Source organism: Mirounga angustirostris, unplaced genomic scaffold (assembly GCF_029215605.1).
Source record: "Mirounga angustirostris isolate CCGP_5_RB_7025 unplaced genomic scaffold, mMirAng1.0.hap1 SCAF_1, whole genome shotgun sequence".
In the NCBI taxonomy this organism is placed as follows: domain Eukaryota; kingdom Metazoa; phylum Chordata; class Mammalia; order Carnivora; family Phocidae; genus Mirounga; species Mirounga angustirostris.
The window spans coordinates 11,213,509-11,222,543 of NW_026991709.1; positions in this window are offsets into that span (position 1 = coordinate 11,213,509).

The following is a 9,035-nucleotide window of genomic DNA, read 5'->3' on the forward strand; positions in this document are numbered from 1 at the left end:
CTAAGGAAGCTGATTTCCTAGGAAGCTCAAGGGACCATTTACCTCCAGGAAAATAGGAGATCACCTGGGAAGAGAGAGTCAAAATAGACTGAGCTGCCTGCCCATCTCCGAAGGTGGGTTCCTGAGCCAGACTTCACTTTATCCTGTGCTTGTTGGTTCGGTTTGTTCCTTTTCATTCATTCAGGCAAAATGTGCCCAAAGCCAAACTCTCGCTCTTTTTTTTTTAATATCTTTATTTCTACACAAGACCCTTAGGCCTGGGTCCCTCCTCCAGTGTCCCTTGCCGCCGTGACTGGTGACAGCATTCACCCAGTTCACCTTAGAAACTCTGAGGTCACCCCGACTGTCCTCTTTCTCACTCCCCACTTTGCGATGAGATTCTCCTGGGTTATCCGGGCGGGCCCTACGTGCAACACAAGGGTCCTTATAAGAAGGAAGCAGAGAGATTTGACTACGGAAAAGACTGAGACCTACACTCCTGGCTTTGGAGATGGAGGGAGGGGCCCTGAGCCCAGGGATGCAAGGAACACGGCTCGTGAAGCTGGAACAGTCAAGGAAAAAGAGTCTTCCCTTGAGCCTCCGGAGGGAGGACGGCTTTGCGGACACCTTGACTTCAGCCCTGTGAAAGTCATCTCCCTCTGGCTTCTGGAACTGGAAGAGAATGAACGTGTATTAAACCCCCAAGTGTGTGATGATCTGTTATTGCAGCAGCAGAAAGCTCATACACCCTTCAATCTAGAATGGAATTTAGAATCCTTACCGGGCGCTGCGGCCCCCTCTGTCCTACCCTTTGTCCTTCGTCACCGACCTCCTCGTGTACACGCTCTCCCTGGCTCGGCCCTGCCCAGTGACACCACCATGCCAAGCAGACTCCCTTGGACTCACGTTTGCCAAAGGTAATGCCCTCTGTGCATTCCCAGGAAAATACTACAGAGGCATGGATGCTGATTCCAGGCCTTTGCCTGGGAACCCAAATACTAGAAAGGACTGGATTTCTTCGCAGGGAGGAAATTACACCCTAGACGATGGTGCAAGCCATCCAGGGCATGAGATGACCCCCTCTTGCCCTCGCCTGGTTATGCCCCATGGGCGAGGCAGCAGGAGGGCCACTGAGCCAGCTTTGGAAATCATGAATTAACTAAAAAAAAAAAAAAAAAATCCAGAGTACTTTCTAGAAAGCAACTTTCTTCCCCAGGGAGCAAGGCATCTGAATCTTGCCTGGGATACACTCCTGGGTTGCTCCGAGGACAGTGGTTCTCTGGGAAGCAGAAGCCCTAAATGATGTGGAGAACAAAGGCAGGAGGAAAATTATTAAATCTCCTTACTACCTACAGCCCATTGATAAGTCCTCGAAACAGGCAGAGTGACATTCCTCTAGGGACTCAGCTGCCTCAGTGTTAATACTTTGCTAAGGGCAAAAGCCACTCCTAGCCACACGCAGCCTCCCCGCCCCCATCCAGGATCCTGTGAGTCTACTTTATCATATAAAAATTCCTTTAGAAATTTCCTTTATCTCTAAACCCCCAAGACACATGTTGGCAGTCATCCCCCAAGCATATGGCCCACCGATATACATCTGCAGGATCTCATGACTCAGGTTTTATTAGATGGTAATAAGTGACATTTTCCCAACAATAGCTAGCCCCCTCAAGGTCCTGGAAACTCTTGCTTCCAAAATTCCTTAGAGACTTACGCTCTCCCTAACCCCCTCCCAACTTGGAAATATATAAAGGGCCACTCCTTATGACCACCGGTGCACCTCTTTCTGCCCACGGGTCCTGTCCCCGGGCTTTAATAAAACCACTTTTTTCACCAAAGACGTCTCAAGAATTCTTTCTTGGCCGTCAGCTTTGAACCCTAACGTTCTTTCCTACATCATGAGGGCTCAGGTTTGGGGGACATTCCCACTCCCAGGGCTCAGTCTGGGGTGATTGCAGCATAGAAGCCAAGTCGCTCGGAGCAAGGGTTTGGGTGGGTGGGGTGGGGAGCTGTACAAGGCCATAGGGACAGATTCCTGGCAGAGGCACAGACTGGGAGAGGGGAGGCCTCAGACATAAGCACGGCCCGTCCCCTCCCAGTGCCAGGGTCCTGACAACAGGGCAGAACCGCTGGGGATGTAGGAAGCTGAGCTTAGATGGGCCTGGGATCCGTGGCTGAGCTTCAGCGCCCCCTGCTGCCTGAACTGAGCTGCACACACTCAGTACTGCGGGGAGAACTAAGCGGGAGGAGGGGACAGAAGTTCTGAGGGGGGCGCTGGAAGGGGAGGCTGAGAGAGGTGACCTGGGCAGGTCCTGCAGGGCTGGGTGGAGAATGTAAGGGGGCTCAGCACCTGGGTGTCTCTGGTCCGAAGAGATAGTCACCAGAGAGTCCCCGAGGCTGTGTCCCAGGGTTGGAGAGGATGGGCTTTGTGAGAATGAAGGTGTGTTTGGGTGGAGGGGTGGTGGTAGGCAGCATGGTCAAGATGGCCCCAAGATTCCCAGCCTTGCTCCGGGTGAACAGGACCTGTGGCTACGATGGGATATCATCCCCCATGGTTATATTACTTTAGGTGGCAAAAGGGACTTTGCAGGTAGAACTCAGTGCCCTACTCCTGCACTTTGAGTTAATCAAAAGGAAATTTATCCTGGGTGAGCCTGACCTAATCAGGGGAGCCCTTAAAGTGGACAAGAAGCCGCAGCAAGGCTCTCCTGCTGGCAGGAAGGGGTGAGCTGCCGGGTGATGAGAGGGGAGCCGCATGACAAGGACCTGCGGCAGCTTCTCAAAGCTGAGAGCAGTCCCTGGCTAGCAGCCAGTAAGAAAAAGGGGAGCATGGTCCAAAACCGGCACAGAAATGCCTTCTGCTAATGACTGAATGAGTTTGGAAGAGGACCCTGAGCTCAGGTAAGACCCCAGCTCTGCCTAACAGCTTGATTGCAAGGTGGTCTCACCTGGGGAGAGACCCTAAGCAGAGGACCCAGCCAACCCATACCTGGGCTTGTGACCCACAGAAACTGCGAGGGGGTAAATGTGTGTGTGTTATTGGTAATTAGTTGTGCAGCAATAAAGATGCAAGGTGTCACCTCAGAGGGGGCATGTGACCTCTTCATCAGGGCACTGCTCGTGGCCATGAGGCCAGCCCAAGGCCAGCACCTCGGGGGCAGGCTGTGTGCCCTGGAGCCATCAACCCCAAATGGACCCGAGCTGTCCTCAAACCATCCCTGTAAGACATGCCACAGGCCATGTCCATCTAAGTACTGATCTCTTGCCTCCTTTTTAATGAATACATTTACGCAAATATTTTAGTAAGCTCTTTCTTACACAATTTTGCAAAAAGATATAGCTATGAATTTGGGTGGGTTTCGTTTTTGTTTTTATTGAAAAGGTACAATACTCTTGGTATAAAGCATTTTTGTAAGTTACGCAAAATTAAAGTGACTATGATTTAAGAAATCAGGCTTCCCGCGATTATTTGAACACTGACACCATATACGGGCCATTGGGATATTGGAACATTGAGTTCAGTGCTCATTCAGAAGGTATCGACTGAGCATCCAGAGGCACTGAAGAGGGGATGAACAGGACAAACATGGCGCCCGGCCTCAGAGCTCAGTCAGAGGAACTAGATGGCAAAATATAAACAAATAATTTCAGGAGAGCCATGCTGTGAAAATGATCAACAAGATGTATTCGTTTTAGTTGCTGCTGGTTAAGCATTTACCACAAACTTAGTGCCTCGAAACAACGCAGAGTGAATCTCTCCCAGTTCTGGGCGTCAGAAGGCTAAAATCAAGGTGTCCGTGTTCTTCTGGAGGCTCTGGGGAGAACCCGTATCCTTGCATGTTTCTGCTTCCAGAGACCGCCTGCATCCTTAGCTCCCCTTCCTGGAAGCCCTCCAACACTGGCTTCTGTCATCTCTCGTCCTCACCTCTTCTTCACCCCAGCAGTGAGGGAGGGATTCCTGTCCCAGGGTGATGGGGACGGTGAACACGCCATACCCAATACAGGTCAGCGAGGCCAACGGCAGGTTTTTAGTTTCACATACTCACAGCCCGGGCTGGGGGGCACTGCATGCCACGCAGGGCCACCTGGGGTCACGCTCAGGAACAGAGTAAACAGGTGGGGTTGTGAAAGAGGCAGGCTTTGTAGTACCAAGAGGGAGAGGTGGCCCGGCTCCCACGGGAGGGTGTGATGGGCTTGCTGAATAATTCCACGAGCTGGGAGGGAACTAGAACCCACTACTCAGGGATCCGCTGGCACAGAGCTTCTGTGTGACAAGAAGGGGTGTTTGGCTGGGAGGCCTTCTCCACAGGAGCTGCGTGGGGGAGGGGAAGCTGCGTTAGACCCTTCACAGCCCTCTGATTCCTCCAAATATCAAGGCAGCACATAATATTGAGTCTTGTTTTATGACTGGCACCACACTGTCATATTTCCTACCACAGTAGGAAGTGGACGAGACACAATTTCAGCCCCTATTTGTCTGACTCGGGAGCTATTGCTCTAACCGCCACACCACACAGCCTCTTCCGTGCCATGGGTTGTGACAGCCAGTGTTCCAAGATGGCCCCCAAGGAGCCACATCTGCCCACATGTGTGTTCTGGCGACATGTCCTCCCACAGTGAGTCTGGATTGGCCCTGAGACTCAATTTAGCCAATAGAACATGGCCAGAGGGGCACCATACTTGTTCTGGGGCCTAAGAAGGCCTGGCAGCTTCTGCTTCTGTCGCCTGGGCAACTAGCGGCCACGGAAGGAGTCCAACCACTTCCTGTTGAGAGAGGCCACAGGGAGAGGCATGAGACGTCTCCATGGAAGGAAAGGCCACAGGAAGGTACACCAAGTTATCGGCCACGTAAGCAAAGAAGCCACCGTGGAATGTTCTAGCAAAGCAGAGCCCCCAGGGGCTGCAGCCCCAGCCCACCTCACGGAGCAGAGAAATAGCAGCTGAAGCCAGTGGATCCACAGTGCACTGTGAGAGAATACAGTCGTGGTTGTTGACAGCCATCCCCTTGGGGGTGATGTGTTACTCCAACAGATAATCACAACGCTGACTTAAATCTTTTCTTACTGGGGCGCCAGTTGAGCGTCTGCCCTCGGCTCGGGTCATGCTCCCAGGGTCCTGGGATCCAGTCCTGCATTGGGGTCCCTGCTCAGCAGGGAGCCTGCTTCTCTCCCTCTCCCACTCCCCCTGCTTGTGCTCGCTTGCTCTCTCTCTCTCTGTCAAATAAATAAAATCTTTAAAAGTAAATAAATCCTTTCTTACCTAAGTTTGCACCATTAGTGAAGCATCAACACTTCAAACAAGTGCTGTGGTAAAGAAAATGACTCAACTTGGGGCGACTTTGGCTCAGGTCATGATCTCAGTGTTCTGGGATTGAGCCCTCCATGTCGGGCTCCCTCCTCAGCGCGGAGCCTGTCTCTCCCTCTCCTGCTCCCCCCTGCTTGTGAACTGACTCTCTCTCTCTCTCAAATAAATGAAAAAAATCTTTAAAAAAGAAAAGAAAATGATCCAACTCTCTCTGTGTGAGAAGAACACTTGGGTGAATATACTTACAGGTTAATAAAAAGCGATGAAGAAAGACCTCTAGTTGTATTGCATTTTTTATCATTTCTAGTCCCTTCCGTGGATTTTTTTATAAAGCTGTCTAATGGCTGCTTCCTCACTCTTTGCCAATTTCCGTGTCTTAAAAAACATATTCTGTCTCAACGCTTGGTCATTCTGAAGGCTTTCGAGAGAGTTCCTTCACAGATGTTCTTCCAGAAACACTGAGAACACAAGTTACACAGATCAGCTAACTTTGACGTGAGGTAATGTCTTGGGCTGTTTGTATGACTCCAAAGAAGGATGGCGTGTAACTCCAGGTAGTGGTGACAGATACTCTAAAAGCCAGAGTGGGTGTCTTTACAATTTTTCAGCCGCATGCTTAGGCTGCTGAGTCACCGGGGGCCCTCCCGCCTCTCACGGGGCTCATGATGTGGTGGAGTTTTGAGGAAGGGCTTGCATTAGGGGGATTAAGGCCTGCTCAAAGCTTCCTCATTGTCACTGACTTAAGTCTTCTCTGGGGCAAGGCAGGTCCTGGGATACTCCACCCCTTGGCCCTCCTTTAATCCCCAAGAAAGATATTCAAGGCTGACACGCAGATGTGTGTTCGTTTCTGTCGCCATTAGAGATGAGCTTCTCTGCCGTCGGAGGGAAGTCTTGAAACACTCCTGGAGGGCGCCTGGGTGGCTCAGTTGGTTGGGCGACTACCTTCAGCTCAGGTCATGATCCTGGAGTCCCGGGATCGAGTCCCGCATCGGGCTCCCTGCTCGGCAGGGAGTCTGCTTCTCCCTCTGACCCTCCCCCCTCTCATGCTCTCTCTCTCTCATTCTCTCTGTCTCAAATAAATAAATAAAATCTTTAAAAAAAAAAAAAAAGAAACACTCCTGGAAGCCCAGACCCTTGTTCGTCACAACACTGCTGCCCAGCCCGCTCCCAGGGGCTCCACAACTGGGCATCTTCCATGTTTCCACGTCTCAGTGATGGGGAGCCCTGCCCCTGGTGACTGAAGGGGGTGCAGTGGGAGGCATCCTGTCTCCTTGTCCCCCCTTCACTCACCCAGGCCTTCCTCAGGTCTCCCTTCATTATTAGCAAAGCCTCCCCATCCACTCTCACATTGCTGCCAGAGGGAACTTTCTAACGCCAACGTCTGATCTTCATACTTCCCCTCACCTTCAGAGTCAGTCCAAACTCAGTCTCCTGACGCACATCCGTCCACCCTGGGAATTCTTTCTCGCCTCCGCAGAGACTGAAGACACAGTGGGGCACTGCTCAGACCACGCCTCCCCTCCCTGTCTTCACCCGTAATGCTTTTCTCTGACTTTCCAGGTTCTCGTCATTCTCCGGGACCCTTCTCAAGCATCATGCCCTTTGGGAAGACTTGTCTGAGGCCCACGAGTCCCCCTAAACAGAGCTGTGTGTCCCTGCTCTGGGCTCCTGCAAAGGCATCGTGTCCCCAGCACAAGTCCGACCACCCTGGACTAGACCTCAGGGTTGGCTTCCCTTCTATCCCCTGACCAGCTTGCCAATTACTTCAGTTTATGTGTCTCTGATTTCTCAGCACCCAGCAGAACGTTTAGAATGAAGTAGTCATATTTGCTGGATGAATTGCCTCCAACCCTACTTGACTCCTTTGTCTTCAACTCCATAAAGATAAGGATCCTCCCCCAACACTATTGAGCAGGTTGGGTGGTGGAAACTCGGGGAAAGCTGGTGACAAAAATACTTCACAGGGGGTGTTTTCTCAGCCGGGACAACATGTCCGACGTGGGAACTCAGGCCTGACTTTTCCCCAGGTGCTTCCAGGGGGAGCTGGTTCTCGTCTCCATGCCCCCCTCCCCCCCTCCCCCCCGCGCGCCGGCCGTGTCCATATCTGCCCCATCTTTCTGGCCAGTGGAGTTAGCGGAAGCCAGAAACCACTGAGTGATGGGAAAACATTTCAAACATGGTTGTCTGGACCCCTCACAATTTCCTGAAATGTTGTCCCTTTGGGATCTTTAGGGCCCAGCTTAAAGAGCTGAGGCAGAGAGGACATTCCTGAGTCACTGACCTTGACCTACAGCATGGAACAGTACAGCTGCTTGGTTCTGAAAGCACAGGAACAGTTCATTCCTGAGAAATTTCCCATCGGGCCCGAGAACAGAACAATCCCCTAATGTAAGGCGTTTGACATCCGAGTGCTTGCACAACTCAACTAACAAAGATTATATGTTGAAATCACTGCTAAACAATGTCTTCTTAAAAAAAAAAAAGTACTATAGTTAAGAACTTTTTTCTTTTTTTTTAAGATTATTTATTTATTTGTTTATTTATTTATTTGAGAGAGAGAGATCAAGCATGAGTGGGATGAGGGGCAGAGAGAGAAGCAGACTCTCTGCTCAGCAGGGAGCCCGATGCAGGACTCGATCCCAGGACCCTGAGATCATGACCTGAGCTGAAGGCAGACGCTTAACCAACTGAGCCTCCCAGGCGCCCTATTTTTCTTTTCAGAATCCTCTGTCCTGTCTCCCAAAGCAGGTCCATCCATGGGAATTTCCAGCAACTTTGAGGTGGCAAAGTTGGGTCCTGTGGGTCCTGAGAAGTGACAGTGACATCGGCAGACACCCCAGGCCAGGTCCTTTCCGGGGACCTAGTCTGAGCTCCCTGGAGCTGGAGTAGCCAGGGAGAATGTTGGCGCTCACTAGGCGAAGTGGGGGATGGAGAAACCTGCATGGTGATAACTCGGTGACACTCAGGACACATGGTCAGAGCAAGAACTGGGAGACAGACACACTCCCAGCTCCCAGGGACTGTGCTAAGGCTTGGAGAAACTTATGTGCAACCCTCATGCCCGGGTCTTTCTGCCCTGGGGAAGCCCGATCGCTCTGGAAGCCCGAGCCTCCCTCCCGTGATGCCTGCTTACACTTTCCCCACCGGCCTCTGCCACCCTTTCCCCCACCACCCAGGCCACAGAGTGTGCCTCCGTCACTGATTTCCACAAAAAGTCAAAAAGACGGAAAGAAGACGTTTGGTTTCATTTTGCTTGTTTCTTCTTAGAGGGCCTTGTTGACATACAATCACATACAATTCGCCCATTTGATGCGTGCAACTCAGCGATTTGGGTGTATTCACAGATGTGGGCAAACCAGTACCACCATCCATTTTGGGGCATTTTCCCCACCTCACCAAGAAACCCCAAACCCGTTCGCTATTATGTGTCGTGTTCCCCATCCTTCCCCCACCCCCACCCCCAGCCCAGCCCTCAGCAACCAGGAATCTACTTTGCTTCTCTAGATTCCCCCATCCTGGGCTCTCATGTGAATGGGATCATATACCATGGGATCTTTTTTGTGACTGGCTGCTCTTGTTACAGGATTTCTTTTCCTTTTAGCGCCTGCGCTTGCAAGAATGAAGAGGTAGACCAGACGAAGAATGGTGGGCAGCAAAGCATATTTTATTGAGCGAGAGTTCAAAGCTCGCAAAGAGAGAGGGGACCTGAGAGCGTTGCCAATTTGGTGTTTAGATCTAGGGGGTTTTATGGG